The sequence below is a fragment of the Hordeum vulgare genome, chromosome 1H, assembly GCF_904849725.1.
Source record: "Hordeum vulgare subsp. vulgare chromosome 1H, MorexV3_pseudomolecules_assembly, whole genome shotgun sequence".
In the NCBI taxonomy this organism is placed as follows: Eukaryota; Viridiplantae; Streptophyta; class Magnoliopsida; order Poales; family Poaceae; genus Hordeum; species Hordeum vulgare.
The window spans coordinates 80526487-80543967 of NC_058518.1; positions in this window are offsets into that span (position 1 = coordinate 80526487).

Genomic DNA, 17481 nt, shown 5'->3' on the forward strand with positions numbered 1-17481 from the left:
AGGTAATCATGAACTTTCAAAATAACAAGGCCAAAAGAAAGTTATACCTACAAAAGCATATAGTCTGGCTATGCTCTATCATCATTGCACAACGAATTTAAATCATGCACAACCCCGATATTGGCCAAGTAATTGTTTCAGACCTTTACTTTCTTAAACCTTTTCAACTCTCACACAATACATGAGCGTGAGCCATGGTTTTAGCACTATAAGTGATGTGGAGTGTGGTGGAGGTTGCAAGACAAAAAAGGAGAAGATAGTCACATTAACTAGGCATATCAATGAGCTATGGAGATGCTCATCAATAGATATCAATGTGAATGAGTAGGGATTGCCATACAAATGATGCACTAGAGCTACGAGTATGTGAAAGCTCTTAAAGAAAACTAGTGGGTGTGCATCCAACTTGCTTGCTCACGAAGACCTAAGGCAATTTTGAGGAAGCCTATCATTGGCATATACAAGCCAAGTTATATAATGAAAATTTCCCACTAGCTATATGGTGGTGACAAAACGAGAGACTCTCAATCATGAAGATCATGGTGCTTAATATGCACAAGTCTGGAAAAAGTGGTAGCATTGTCCCTTCTCTCTTTTACTCTCATTTTTTTGTTGGGCTCTTCGGCCTCTTTTTTTTTGAGTGGGCTTCTTTGGTCTCTTTTATTTCCTCACATGGGACAATGCTCCATTAATGATGATCACCACACTTTCAACTCAAAACTTAGAGCAACAATGACTCTATATGCAATGCCTTCGGTAGTGTACCGTGGCAATGATCTAGCATGTCATAGACATTAACGGAAACATCATGCTAGCTATCTTACGATCATGCAATTGCAATGTAGACGTGGTGGCATGTGTCATGGTGGTAGTTGCATGCCAATATATCTCGGAATAACTTTGAAAAAGCCATAGTAGGTAGGTATGGTGGCTGTTTTGAGGGAGGATAATGGTGGGTTTTGTGCACCGACGAAAGTTGCACGGCACTAAGTAGATAGTGATGGTGGAAGGTGAAAGTGCATCTAAACAATGGACTCAACATTAGTCATGAAGAACTCATATACTTGTTGCAAAAGTTTTATTAGTAATCTAAACAAAGCATTCAACGCATACTCCTAGGGGAAGGGTTGGTAGGTATAAACCATCGCGCGATCCCGACCGCCACGCAAAGGATGACAATCAATATACTAATCATGCTCAGATTTTATCACATAGCGGTTCACCATACGTGCATGCTACGGGAATCACTAACTTCAACACAAGTATTTCTAGATCCACAACACCTTACTAGCATGACTTCAATATGACCATAACCACAACTCAAAACTAATTGAGATGAATCAAACTTCTCTAACTATTCAATGCACATGAAGGTGGAAGTTTTTGTATCCCTTTGGATAAATACCCCTTTTGAGACTACATTCAAAGCATAGATCAACTACCAAGCCACGCACCACTGTGCTCTAAAAGATATAAGTGAAGCACATAGAGCAAAAGTATCTAGCTCAAAAGATATAAGTGAAGCACAACTGAGCTGAATTGTCTACCAAAAGATATAAGTGAAGCTCGACAAAGTCACGGTGAGTGCATGTCTCTCTCTAGGTGTGCAGCAAGGATGATTGTGACACAACAAAAATAAAAGACTCCTAGGATACAAGACGCTCCAAGCAAAAACACATAACATGTGGTGAATAAAAATATAGCCCCAAGTAACGTTACCGATGGATTGAAGACGAGAGAGGGGATGCCTTCCCGGGGCATCCCCAAGCTTAGGCTTTTACGGCATCCTTGAATCTCTTGGGGTGCCTTGGGCCTCCCCAAGCTTGAGCTCTTGCCACTCTTTATATCTTTGTCCATAAGAACTTCACCCAAAACTTGAAAACTTCACAACAGAAACTTAAACAGAAACTCGTGATAACATTAGTATGAGAAAGCAAACCACCACTTCCTTAGGTACTGAAGAAAACTTAAATTCTACTTGTGCTGATGTTGGGTAACTGTATTTTCAATCTTCCATGGCTAATACCCCCCGATACTATCCATAGTTTCATCAAAATAAGCAACCAACACAACAAAAACAGAATCTGTTAACAACAGACCTGTGTGTAGCGATCTGTATATTTTGTATACTTCTGTACTTAAAAACTTCTGAAACATTACGAAAGTCTGAATAATTTGCGTAGAAATCATCAGCAAAAAGAATCAACTCAAAATATCTTATAGAAAAAAAATGAAAATTCTTTTCGTGAGCAGAAAGTTTCTGTCTTTTCCAGCATGACCAAACGATCATCCCCAAGACTAATCATAACGGTTTTGCTTGGCACAAACGCAAAAAGAAACACAAAAACACAATCATAACAGAATTATGGAAGTGTGGAAAACACAAAACATAAATAAAAAGGATAGATTCGTTGGGTTGCCTCCCAACAAGCGCTTTTGTTTAACGCCCTTAGCTAGGCAAAAAGTGATGGAATCATGTATAGTCATCTTTGGTGCTCAAACCATAAGTAGCACTCATCATAGATTCATAAGGCAATCTTATTTTCTTTCTAGGAAAGTGCTCCATGCCCTTCTTCAAAGGAAATTGAAATCTAATATTCCCTTCCTTCATATCGATGATAGCACCAATAGTCCTTAGGAAAGGTCTACCAAGAATAATGGGACATGAAGGATTGCAATCTATGTCAAGTACAATGAAATCCACGGGTACATAGTTCTTATTTGCAACAATAAGAACATCATCGATCCTTCCCATGGGTTTCTTGATAGTAGAACCGCAAGATGCAAATTAAGAGAACACTCTTCAATCTCATGAAAACCAAGAATATCACATAAAGACTTTGGAATCGTGGAAACACTAGCACCCAAATCACACAAAGCATTGCACTCATAGTTTTTGATCTTGATTTTGATAGTAGGTTCCCACTCATCATGAAGTTTTCTAGGTATAGAGACTTCTAGTTCGAGCTTCTCTTCAAGAGATTTCATCATAGCATCTACGATATGCGCGGTAAAGGCTTTGCTTTGGCTATAAGCATGTGGAGAGTTTGCAATGGATTGCATCAAAGAAATGCATTCAAACAAGGAGCAATTATCATAATTGAATTCCTTGAAATCCAAGGTGGGAGTTTCATTACTACCCAAAATTTTGACTTCTTCCACTCCACTGTCCACACCTTTATCATCAAGATAGGTGGACTCCGAATCATTGGGGCGTTTTTCAACCAAAGTGGATTCATATCCAGCCCCTCCATAAATAGGTTTGACACGCGAAAACAAAGACTCAAGAGGAGACACACCAAGCACTTCAAGATCCTCATGATTTGCATCACTAGAACGCACCCTTTTAAACCATTCATGCCTAGCGCGAATTTGGGCGGTTCTTTCTTTGCTCTCATTCATGGAGACACGCATAGCTTTCAAAGTTTCATCCAAGTTGACCTTGGGAGGAGCACATCTAACTTTCAAAGAATCAATATCACAAGACATCCTATCAACGCTCTTAGCCAAATCGTCAATTTTGAGTAGTTTTTCCTCTATGGACGCATTGAAAATCTTTTGAGAGTTGTTGAACTCTTTGATATTACACTCTAAATCAGAGGGTAATTTGTTGTGATTTCCATAAGCGTTGTTGTAGGAATTGACATAATTGTTAGAGGAGTTACTAGGAAAAGGCCTAGGAACATAGTTTCCTCTAAAAGCATTGTTGTTGCCAAAATCGTTCCTACCAACAAAATTCACGTCCAAACTAGCGTTGCTACTCTCAATCAAAGAAGATAGCATGTCATTAGGATCTATGGTAGCGTTTCTACTAGCAACCAAATTCATCAACTCGTCCATCTTAGCACTAAGTGAGTTAATTTATTCTATAGCGTGTACCTTTTTGCTAGCAGGCGACCTTTCAGTGTGCCATTGAGAGTAGTTGGTCATGATATTGTCTAGGAGTTTTGTAGCGTCTCCTAACGTGATTTCCATGAACGTTCCACCTTAGGCGGAGTCCAAGATATTTCCAAAAGTGAAATTCAAGCCAGCGTAAAAGATTTGTATAATCATCCACAAACTCAAGCCATGAGCGGGACAATTTCTAATCATAAGCTTCATCCTCTCCCAAGTTTGTGCAACGTGTTCATGACCAAGTTGCTTGAAATTCATTATATCGTTACGTAAGAAGATGATCTTAGCCGGCGGAAAATACTTGGATATGTAAGCATCTTTGCACTTATCCCAAGAATCGATACTATTTTTAGGCAAAGAAGAAAACCAAGTTTTTGCGTGATCTCGCAACGAGAAAGGAAAAAGTTTCAACTTAATCACGTAATTATCCACATCTCTTTTCTTTTGCATATCACAAAGCTCAATGAAGGTATTGAGATGGGATGCGGCATCTTCACTAGGAAGGCCAGAGAATTGCTCTTTCGTAATAAGATTTAGCAGAGCTTCGTTGATTTCATACAATCCCGCACTAGTGGCGGGAGCAATCGGAGTACTAATAAAATCATTATTATTAGTGCTCGAGAAGTCGCAAAGTTTGGTGTTTTCAGCCATGATGACTTCAACAAACAAACAAGCACACAAGGAAGCAAGAAAACCGACAAAGGAGAAAGGCGAATGAAAACGGCAAATGTGAAGTGGGGGAGAGGAAAACGAGACGCAACTGGCAAAAAAGTAAATGTAGGAGATGAGTTTGTGAGACCTACTTGGATAGATCTTGATCTCTCCTCCCCGGCAATGGCGCCAGAAATACTTCTGCTACTGCAACAAAAGACCTTCCAATGGCGCCAGAAATAGGTGTGTCGATGGCACCAGGAATCCTTCTGCTGCTGCTACGCCTTAAGGGACTTCCTAGGCAAATATGCAAAGGATTTCCCCCGTGGCCTTGGAGCCTTACATTGGTTTTCCCTCGAAGCTGAAAGGGTGATGTAGCGTAGTGGTGGTAAGTATTTCCCTCAGTTTGAGAACCAAGGTATTGATCCAGTGAAGGAGTATCACAAGAGCCTGCACAAACACAAATAACCTGCTCCCAACGCTATGAAGGGGTTGTCAATCCCTTATAGATTGTTAGCCAAGTGAGAACTGAAAGCAACAAAGTAACAAAGAAAAGTAAAATCGGAGGTGTAAACGATAGATGTGAATAGACCCAGGGGCCGTAGTGTTTACTAGTGGCTTCTCTCATGAAAGCAAGTAGACGGTGGCTGAACAAATTATTGTCGAGCAATTGATAGAACCGCGCAAAGTCGTGATGATATCTATGGCAATGATTATATCTATAGGCATCACGTCCAAAGTAAGTAGACCGATACTGTCTGCATCTACTACTATTACTCCACACGTCGACCGCTATCCATCATGCATCTAGTGTATTAAGTCCAAAAGAACAGAATAACGCCTTAAGCAAGATGACATGATGTAGATGGACAATCTCATATCAACGACAGAGCCCATCTTGTTACCCTTGACGGCAACTACTCAATGTGTGCCTTGCTGCCCCTACTGTCACTGGGAAAGCTCACCACATGGTAAGAATCCAAAACCAAGCACTTCTCCCATTGCAAGAATCATAGATCTAGTTGGCCAAACAAAACCCAAGACTCGGAGAGACTTACAAGGATATCAAATCATGCATATAAGAAATCATCAAAGACTCAAATATATATCATAGATAATCTGATCACAAATCCACAATTCATCGGATCTCGACAAACACACCGCCAAAGAAGATTACATCGGATAGATCTCCATGAAGATCATGGAGAACTTTGTATTGAAGATCCAAAAGAGAGAAGAAGCCATCTAGCTACTAACTACGGACCCGTAGGTCTGAAGTGAACTAATCACGAGTCATTGGAGGGGCGATGATGATGATGAAGAAGCCCTCCAACTCCAAAGTCCCCTCCGACAGGACACCGGGAAGGGTCTCCAGATGAGATCTCACGGAAACGGAAGCTTGCGGCGGCGGAAAAGTATTTAAATGGATCCCTTGATTTTTTGCTGTATTTTAGGGAATATATAGGCCAAAGATCTAGGTCAGGGGGCGCGCAGGGAGGTCACAAGCCCTGCCACCGCCGCCTCCCCCTGGTGGCGGAGTGGGGGCTTGTGGGCTCCCTGGAGCCCTCCTGGCTTGGCCCACATGCCCCCTGATTTTCTTCCGTTCGGGAAAAAAATCATTTCATGGATTTTATTCCGTTTGGACTCCGTTCCAAAATCAGATCTGAAAAGAGTCAAAAAACCAGAAAAACAGGAACTGGCACTTGGCACTGAATTAATTAGTTAGTCCCAAAAAATATATAAAAGGTACATAAAACATCCAAAGATGACAAGATAACAACATGAAACCATCAAAAATTATAGATACGTTTGAGATGTATCACTCTGCTCGTCGTGCTAAGGGGAACGACTTCCCACGCAGCTGGAGTTGATGGTGTAGGTGATCCACGTAGAGCAGCAGTAGTCGAGTAGGCATGCTCCGGTGCATTGCGCCGTCGTCGTCTCTGTGTGCAGGCAGAACAAAGCGGTCCCTGTAGGTTATCTTGTTATTCCCCTCGGTTCTGTCAAATTCCGTAGTGCAGCGTAGTGGTAGCATGTGTTGTGTTGTTCTGGCGCATCGTGGGTTCGAGTCCCAGTGTTGCCAACCCCCTTTTGTGTTATTTTTCTTTCGGCATAGTAGCACAGAAGGGTGGCTCACCTTGCTTGCTTCTCTGTTCCTGTCAAGTGTATGTGCATAGCAGAGTGGTTGCTGTGGTGTGTGGCCCACACGGGATCTTGGGTTCGATCCCTCCCCCAGCTCCTTTTATTTTTTGTGCCACTCTTTGTTGTTTTATGATGTTTGCTATTTTTGTAGCTACTGCTTTCTTGAGAAGCAAGGTTTGCTTGCCAGACCTTATTCCAGCAAATTGTACCTAGCATTTATTGCTAGCATGATAGGTGAGCATGTGTAGGTTTGAGTGCAATGTATTTGTGAGCTAACCTATGTGTGTGTGTGTGCGTTTATGGTGTGTGTGTATGGCATGTGGTTTTGATGTGTGTAGAGTGTATCCATGTGCATGGTGATGAACTCATGCACCATGTTGTGCAAGTGAGTGCTTGTGTGTGTGTGTGGGTCCCCCCCCCACATACCATGTGTGTGTGTTAGTTGATCTTGTGTGTGTGTGCAAGTTGTGAGTGCTTGTGTGTGTGTGTCACACACATGCCAAGGCATGTTGTGCCTTGGTAGCACATGTGCTAGTTTATATGTGTAGGTGTAGAGAGGCATGATGTGTGTATAGTTAGTGGAGTTGTCTAACTAGCATGTGTAGGACTTGCTATATGCTGTGCTTGATACATGTGAGTGTGTGGTGGTGTGCTAAGGCACATGAGCATGAGGTCTACCCCTCATGTGCACCATTGGTGTTGTGGACATGTGCAAGAGCATTTATAAGTGATGAGCTAGTGGATGCACATGTGATGATGCACTATTCATCTCTATGTGATTCTTCTTCTTAGCTTTGTGTTCTTTTGTTCTATGCAAGTGCCTATGTATTATATATGTTTCTGGGGTAGAATCATCCCAGGAATCCAATGGTGGGTTCAGCTTCCACTTTGGAACACTTTCTGGGAATGTCATATTTCAGCTTTGTTCCATGTTTAGAGCTTGGTTCCATGAGATGTGGTGAGCCCAAGAGGTTGATTCTTTGTTGTGGGAGTAGAGGGTGAAACCCTCTACCACATGTTGGTTTTGTTACATGCTTAGGAGTTCATGTGTGCAAGTTGTGCCTAGTCAAAGTAGGCATGTGGCTGAAAATTCCAGTTTAGTAAAAATCTGTGATTTTGACTAAGTCTGAAAATCTGCTTATATTTTCTTCTCCTGTTGTTGTGCTTGTAGAAGTCCATGTGTTGGGAATCAGTCTTTGCTATCAACTGGAAAGTTGTAGATTTTGAGTTTGTCTAGCTCTCTGTCAATTTTCATTCCATTTGGAATCCTGTAGATAATGTTTTGGGTGCTGTCAAAATGCTTCAGAGCATAAACAGCTAGTGAGAATCTGGAATTTTCACTAAGTCCTTGAAAACTGTTATTTTTGTCCAAGTTAGCAGTTGTAGAACATTCTGTGTGTAACTCCTTTGTATTATATTTTTGCTTGTGCTTGTAGAGCTTTTGAATAGCTACTGCCACATATCTTATTTGGCATATTTGGGTGGCTGTAGGTGCTTTGCATGTAGCCCTCAAACTGCTATGATGCTGTTTAGGACAGATTGTATAGTTTTGATGTTTTTGATGCTTGTGAGTGCATAGATGATGGTGTGGTGATATTATTTGCACCACCCCGTCCATACTTGTTTGTTTTGTGTTTTGGCAACCTGTAAATACCAGAAGTATGCCATGGGAGTGTGTTGTGATGGATTTGACACGTAGGACTCTATCTCTTGTTTCATTGTTTCCGGTTGATCCGTAGCTCCGTTCGTAACGTTCTTTATATGCTTTTGCATCATTTTTGCGTGACGCATCTGTTCATGTCATCCTCATGCATGTCAAGATAGCTTAGAGTGCAGTTCTGTCCAGGAACTTGCATAATCTTCTCATGCTTGTGCAAGTAGCTAGAATAGAGATGCATGTTCATTTTCACCTCATGCATCATGTGCTTGTGCATCTTGTTGTGTTGTTGTTCATTGGATGCTATTTTTATGTTGGGTAGCACCGGGATCGGAGAACGAGTATGTGGATCCGGGAGAGTACGTGTAGGACGAACAAGAGCAGTTCCAAGCTGAGGACATCACAGGCAAGATGATATGACCTTGATTCCATCTCTAGACTTGTTATGCTAGATTCACGTTTCTTTCGTCACATGCTCGCTGCCTACCACTGAAATAATTGCCTCCTGATATTGCCATGAAACCCAAGCACTTATCCCTTCCTAGCAAATCTTGAATGGCTAAGTAGGCTTTGCTAAGCTTCTAATGTTAATGTTGCTAGTTGCATGTGCATTTGTCTCATGTGATAACATGAGTTGATATCATTATGTTAAATATGTTATTTAATTAATGAACCTATATACTTGGTAAATAACGGAAGGCCTAGCCTTTTGCCGAGTGTTTTGTTCCGTTATTGCCGCCATAGTTTCCGACTACCGGTGTTTGATTCCATAACTGTTCGCTCCTAACACGTCCGGGGTTGTTATGGGCACCCCCTTGATAAATCGTGTAGCGTTAAGACTTGTCCGGCAGGACTCAACATTGGTTTTAATCTGCTAATCACTTAATAATAATCTGCATAGGGAATACCTACCCCAAGGAATTTAATCAACAATCCGGGCCAGTGCTCCTCATGAGTGTTGGTCCCACCTAAGCGATGTTCGGGGCCCCACTGGTCACCCAGAGGTTTAGCCATCCCGACGTCTAGCTCATCCGTCGTGTCCTGAGACTGAGATACGCGGCTCTTATCGGGGTCGTCGACACGACGGGAGGTCCTGCTAGTCTTGTCTTACCTTAGCGATATATATTGCATATAGGAATCCCGATGAAGCTTTGGTTCTCCCCAGTGTTGAAGTTTTCCTCTAAGGAATCCGACGAGATCACGATTTTCGTGATAGAGGATTACTTTGCGGCCCGTGACCGTTTGTGATGGACTAGTTGGAGCACCCCTGCAGGGTTTAATCTTTCGGAAAGCCGTGCCCGCGGTTATGTGGCAACTTGGAATATTTGTTAACATCCGGTTATAGATAACTTGAACATGATCTAATAAAATTGCCAACTGTGTGAGTAACCTTGACTGTCCCCTCGAAGACCTCTCTTCGATCGGGAACATGGTGGGGTTATGATTGACGTAAGCAGGTGTTCAGGATCACTTAGTGATCAACTAATCATCGATCGCTACTATAGACCACCTTCAAATACTTGTTCTACGTAAGTTAGCCACCATACATGCTTAGGATGCTGCAACCTAAACACTGAACCTTCCTTACCTAATAACTTGACTAGTTCTGGCACCGAGGTCATAGATTGCTGAGTCCCCATGGCTCACAGATTCCTTCAAGACACCAACAGGTACAGGTACCCCGACACAGGTGATCCCGACGGCACGCAGCTGGCGTGGCAGTACGATGAGTAGAACGACCGCCTGTACGTGAACTATCCAGAAGACTGAGGCATGGTCGTGATCGTGGACGAGCATGCAGGGTAGCATAGCCATTTCTCATGTTTTGTAGTTCGTAGCGGAACTACCTTGTTTGAATGCGTGATGTAACTCTGATATTATTTATGAGATGGCAGTTGAAACCCTAATTGTCATTCTATTATTATGTATGTGCTATGTTACCGTGCTTGCAAAACGCTTAGATGCTCTTCTATCCTCTTTGGGGCCTCGTTCCCCTAAACCGGAAAGGACCGCATCTTAGTCATTACAGACGAGCCATCTTGTGCTTCGGTATGTATTATCTGAAAGCTCAACGCACACGATTAGTTTGCAGAGGTGCTGTCATCAATCACCAAAACTACTTAGAACAAAATATGCACTAACAATCTCCCCCTTTTTGGTGGATTGATGACAACACCAGATTTGCCGAAACATATAATAATGAAAACATAGACATGTGAGCATAAGGATAATAGCACAAGATGAATGATCTCACATGCAAAGTATAGAGAGAGACTTTAGAGATAATATAGAGATAGCATATGTCTCACACCATAGGACGAAGAGTCTTCACACACATAATAAAATTTCCAACAGATTTAAACCAACCTAGTTCAGAAAAGAAAGACTTAAACACGAACCAAAACACCAAAAACAAATCACAAAGCTCTAACACTCTCTCCCCCTTTGGCATTAGTCCACCAAAAAGGCAGAGAGAACGAATGTGAACATAGGTGGTGGCTCATGCAACCTCATCAGACATATCCGTAGCGTCCTCATCATCCTCCTGCTCCTCCTCGTGACCATACTCTGTTGCAGCCTCTTCGTCCTCAGAACCAGCCCACTGGTAGTCTCTGGCCTGCATCCAGGCAGACTCTGGCGTGATGACATCCTCAGAGCCACTAGAGACATGCACATCAAGCGTCATCAGCAGGCGCTTATTCCTCCGATGGTTCTCCTTCTGAGCCACATGAGTTTGATACTGACCTTTTGCCTGCATGCAGAACAACGTCTTCATCTCGTCCTGCAGGGACCTCATCTGTGCCTTCAGCTTCTTAGCCCAAGATGGCTCAGCAGAAGAACGGGTCTGGGAAACAGAGCCGCCCTTAGCCCGAGCAGCATCACTCTCCTCCTCAGCCTCCATGTGAGCAGAAGAACGGGAAGAGGAGGTGTTGGCTGATACGTCCATTTTGCATCATGCTTTTATATTGATATTTATCGCATTATGGGCTGTTATTTCACATTATGGTACAATACTTATGCCTTTTCTCTCTTATTTTATAAGGTTTACATGAAGAGGGAGAATGTCGGCAGCTGGAATTCTGGGCTGAAAAAGGAGCAAGTTTGAGATACCTATTTTGCACAACTCCAAAAATCCATGAAAATCAGCGAGGAATTATTTTGGAATATATAAAGAATACTGGGCGGAAGAAATATTGGAGGGGAGCCACGAGGAGGTCACGAGCCTGCCAGGCGCGCCTAGGGGGCTCGTGGGCCCCCTGTTACCCCTCCGGCTCCCATCTTCTGCTATATGGAGGGTTTTGTCCCAGAAAAATGAAGGGAGATCTTTCGGGAAGAAACGTCGCCGCCACGAGGTGGAACTTGAGCAGAACCAATCTAGAGCTCCGGCAGGGCCGTCCTGCCGGGGAAACTTCCCTCCCGGAGGGGAAAATCGTCGCCATCGTCATCACCAACACTCCTCTCATCGGAGGGGACTCATATCCATCAACATCTTCATTAGCACCATCTCATCTTCAAACCCTAGTTCATCTCTTGTACCCAATCTCCGTCGCGTGACTCCGATTGGTACTTGTAAGGTTGCTAGTAGTGTTAATTACTCCTTGTAGTTCATGCTAGTTGGTTTACTCGGTGGAAGATCATATGTTCAGATCTTTAATGATATTCAAGACCTCTCTTATCATGAACATAATTATGCTTTGTGAGTAGTTATGTCTGTTCCTGAGGACATCGGATAAGTATTACTATAAGTAGTCATGTGAATTTGGTATTCGTTCGATATTTTGATGCGTTGTATGTTGTCTTTCCTCTAGTGGTGTTATGTGAACGTCGACTACATGACACTTCACCATTTGGGCCTAGAGGAAGGCATTGGGAAGTAATAAGTAGATGATGGGTTGCTAGAGTGACAGAAGCTTAAACCCTAGTTTATGCGTTCCTTCGCATGGGGCTGATTTGGATCCCCCAGTTTAATGCTATGGTCAGATTTTGTCTTAATTATTCTTTCGTAGTTGCAGATGCTTGCGAGAGGGGTTAATCATAAGTGGGATGTTTGTCCAAGTAAGTAAAGCACCCAAGCACCGGTCCACCCACATATCAAACTATCAAAGTAGTGAACGTGAATCATATGAACATGATGAAAACTAGCTTGACAGAAATTCCCATGTGTCCTCGGGAGTGCTTTACCTTATATAAGAGTTCGTCCAGGATTGTCCCTTGATACAAAAGGGATTGGGCCATCTTGCTGCACCTTTTTTTACTATTGTTACTTGCTACCCGTTACGAATTATCTTATCACACAACTATCTGTTACCGATGATTTCAGTGCGTGCACAGAATACCTTGCTGAAAACCACTTGTCATTTCCTTCTGCACCTCATTGGGTTCGACACTCTTACTTATCAAAAGGACTACGATAGATCCCCTACACTTGTGGGTCATCAAGACTCTTTTCTGGCGCCATTGCCGGGGAGTGAAGCGCCTTTGCTGAGCTGAATTTGGTAAGGAAACATTTATATAGTGTGCTGAAATTTATTGTCACTTGTCACTATGGAAGCTAATCCTTTGAGGGGCTTGTTCGGGGTATCTTCACCTCGACCGGAAGCACAAAGAATTTCTCCTCAACCTACTGCACCTACTGAAAATATTTATTATGAAATTCCTTCGGGTATGCTAGAGAAACTGTTGGCTAATCCTTTTACAGGAGATGGAACATCACATCCCGACTTGCATCTAATCTATGTAGATGAAGTTTGAGGTTTATTTAAGCTTGCAGGTTTGCCCGAGGATGAGGCCAAGAAGAAGGTATTTCCGTTATCTTTGAGGGATAAAGCATTGACATGGTATAGGCTATGTGATGATACTGTATCATGGAACTACAACCGATTGAAATTGGAATTTCATCAAAAGTTTTATCCTATGCATTTGGTACATCGTGTTCGGAATTATATCTATAATTTTTGGCCTCGTGATAGAGAAAGTATCACTCAAGCTTGGGGGAGGCTTAAGTCAATGTTATATTCATGCCCCAACCATGAGCTCTCGAGAGAAATTATTATTCGGAACTTCTATGCTCGGCTTTCTCATGATAATCGCACCATGCTTGACACTTCTTGTACTGGTTCTTTTATGAAGAGAGACATTGACTTCAAATGGGATTTATTGGAAAGAATTCAATGCAACTCTAAAGATTGGGAGTTTGATGAAGGTAAGGAGTCAGGTATGAACCTTAAGTTCGATTGCGTTAAATCCTTGGTTGAAACAAATACTTTTCGTGATTTTAGCGCTAAACATGGACTTGACTCTGAGATAGTAGCTTCTTTATGTGAATCATTTTCTGCTCATATTAATCTCCCTAAGGAGAAGTGGTTTCAATATCATCCTCCCATAGAAGTCAATGTAATAAAACCCAATCCAGTTGAATAGAAAGTTATTGCTTATAATGATTCTATTGTTCCTAGTGCTTACATTGAGAAACCACCTTTCCCTCTTAGAATAAAGGATCATGCTAAAGCTTCAACTATGATACGTAAGGGCTACATTAGAACACCTACACCCCCTGAGCAAATTAAAGTTGAACCTAGTATTTCTATTATTAAAGATCACTTGGCCGATAATGTTTATAGGCATGTTATTCAATTCTGTGAAGATGCTCCTAGAATTGCTAAACCTCATGCTAGAGACAAACATAAACCTGTTGTTGGCATGCATGTTGTTTCTGTTAAGATAGGAGATCATTGTTATCATGGTTTATGTGACATGGGTGCAAGTGTTAGTGCAATACCTCAATCTTTATATAATGAAATTAAAGTTGAGATTGCACCTGTCGAGATGGAATTTATTGATGTTATTATTAAACTTGCTAATACATATACTATCTGCCCTGCGGGAATTGTTAGAGATGTTGGTGTCTTGTGTGGTAAAACTAAGTATCCTATTGATTTTCTCGTTCTTGCTACCACACAAGATAGCTTTTGTCCCATCATATTTGGTAGACCTTTCCTCAATACTGTTAATGCTCAGATTGATTGTGAGAAACAATCTGTTACTGTTGGCTTTTAAGGTGTGTCACATGAATTTAATTTTTCTAAGTTTGGTAGATAACCTCATGAAAAAGAATTGTCTAGTAAGGATGAAATAATTGCTCTTGCTTCTATTGATGTGCCTCCTACTGACCCTTTGGAGCAATACCTGCTTGAACATGAAAATGATATGCATATGGATGAAAGGAATGAGATAGATAGAGTTATCTTTGAACAATGTCCTATCCTTAAGAATAATTTGCCTGTTGAATTACTTGGAGATCCACCTCCACCAAAGGGTGATCCTGTGTTTGAGCTTAAACAATTACTTGATACTCTTAAGTATGCTTATCTTGATGAAAAAGAGATATATCCTGTTATTATTAGTGCTAACATTTCAGAGCATGAAGAAAATAAATTATTGAAAACTTTGAGGAAGCACCGTGCTGCTATTGGACATACTCTTGATGATCTTAAGGGCATTAGTCCCACTCTATGCCGGCATAAAATTAAAATTGATGCTGATTCCAAACCAGTTGCCGATCATCAATGAAGATTAAATCCTAAGATGAAAGAGGTGGTAAGAAAATAAATACTAAAGCTCCTGGAAGCAGGTATTATTTATCCTGTTGGTCATAGTGATTGGGTAAGTCTGGTGCATTGTGTCCCTAAGAAGGGAGGTATCTAATGATAAAGATGAATTGATCCCACAAAGAATTGTTACTGGCTATAGGATGGTAATTGATTGTAGGAAATTAAATAAAGCTACTAAGAAAGATCATTACCCTTTACCGTTTATTGATCAAATGCTAGAAAGATTATCTAAACATACACAGTTTTGCTTTCTAGATGGTTATTCTGGTTTCTCCCAAATACATGTTGCACAATCTGATCAGGAGAAAACCACTTTTACTTGCCCTTTCGGTACCTTTGCTTATAAACTTATGTCTTTTGGTTTATGTAATGCACCTGCTACCTTTCAAAGATGTATGATGGCTATATTTTCTGACTTTTGTGAAAAGATTGATGAGGTTTTCATGGATGATTTCTCCGTTTACGGATCTTCTTTTGATGATTGCTTGAGCAACCTTGATCGAGTTTTCCAGAGATGTAAAGATACTAACCTTGTCTTGAATTGGGAGAAGTGCCATTTTATGGTTAATGAAGGCATTGTATTAGGTCATAAAATTTCTGAAAGAGGTATTGAAGTTGATAAGGCTAAAGTTGATGCGATCGAGAAAATGTCATGCCCTACAGACATTAAAGGTATAAGAAGTTTCCTTGGTCATGTTGGTTTCTACACAAGGTTTATTAAAGACTTCTCTAAGATTTCTAGGCCTCTCACCACTATCTTGCAAAAAGATATTCCATTTGTTTTTTATGATAATTGTGGAGAAGCATTTGAAATACATGCATAGACATGCAAGGCAGCTCTTCAGTTCCGTTGGCTGCAGGCTGGTCGCAAGTATTCTTGCTTCGACATGCATAGACAATTCCTGGATCCTGACCATAAGTTCAGAAAAGACAAGAAGAATTTCATCAAAGGTAGAGTTGTCAAAAACACTGCACCAGCTGCGTTGACAGGCCAACAGACCCTTGATCGGTTAAACGCTCTCGAGCCTGATCCTTTGCGTCCAGGATACTTCAAAGGGTATAATAGGAACACGCTTGGACTCACAAGTCATGCTTATGGGATCTCCCTTACTTCAAAGACCTCCTTTGCCCACACAACATTGACGTGATGCACACTGAAAAGAATATTGCGGAGGCCATTTTTGGTACATTGTTCGGCATAGAGGGGAAGTCAAAAGATAATCCTAAGGCTAGAATCGACCTGGAGGCTCTATGTGATAGACCGTTGCAAAACTTGCGACAACGGAAAGGAAAGCAAAGCATAGCGAAGCCAAAGGCATGGTTCAATCTTTAAAGGCCAGCTATGAGGGAAATGCTATTGTGGGTGAAAATGTGGTTGATGTTCCCCGATGGGTATGCTGCGAATCTAAAGAGGGGAGCGAGTCTTGAGAAATTGAAAATATTTGGGCTCAAGAGTCATGATTGGCACTTATGGATTGAGCGGGTAATGCCGGCCACAACAACACCAAGGAGAGGCGTGGCAAAATGGTTGGCGTGCCACACCATCAAGGGAGCGTCAACTTAATCCAATTTGGCGAGAACTGGGTATGTGGTTTGCTTCATGCCTCATGCAATTCATTCTTAATGCTATCTTGAGCCCTTTACCAATACAATTTTCCTCTCTCTCTGTTTTAGGAGCGTCACAATAAGACGGAGGCGCCACAGATGTACGACCTGTATGCGATGGCCCATACTGCCTCGTACAAGAAGGTCAAGGCATTCTCTGAGTCTGACCTCGAGCATCCCGAAAACTTCACCAACATCTCCTCCCACGACAAGCTCGTGAAGTACAGAGATCACGGGAAGGCGAGGAAAGGGGAGGACTTTAACCCGAGCGAGGGGCCTATTGATCCAGAGCTGGTGATGATAGCTGGCAACGGGAGGCCCCATGGATCGATCGCCATTGGAGACGGCCTTATACGTTGTCCTAGCTCTCTCCGGCAGATAAAGGCATGCCAAACGAGCTCTTGTCCGGAGATAACACGTCGTCCATGGCCAGTCGAGCTCGCCATCGATGTTAGTTTAATGGACTCAAATATCTTTCCGCATTATGTTGTGCATTGGAATCAATATGCTAACAATGAGTTGTGTTGTAGGCTGCTATTCAGAAAGAGAGAGAGGCAATGCAGGCGGCTATGGCGGAGAAGGATAAGGAAATTAGGGAGCTGGAGGAGAGGACGACTGCATTGGTGGAGACGGAGAGGGCATGGAATGATGCGTCTACCAGGGCCATATACGAGCTCTTCGTGGTAAGTTTCTTCTTCATGTTATTTCAAATCTTGCATTTGAATGTCCGTTTCATTAATAAATAAAAAGTTTGACTTGTCGAAACCAAATGTACAGTCTATGTGCGAGAAGAACGGCCAAGTCCCTCCACCGATGCCAGTCATTAACGTGGCGGGGACGGTGAGTTTCATTTCAGTGGAGTGATCTTAAGAGTGTCCTCATGCTAACTACACATTGCAAACGATGTTTGGTGCAGAATAT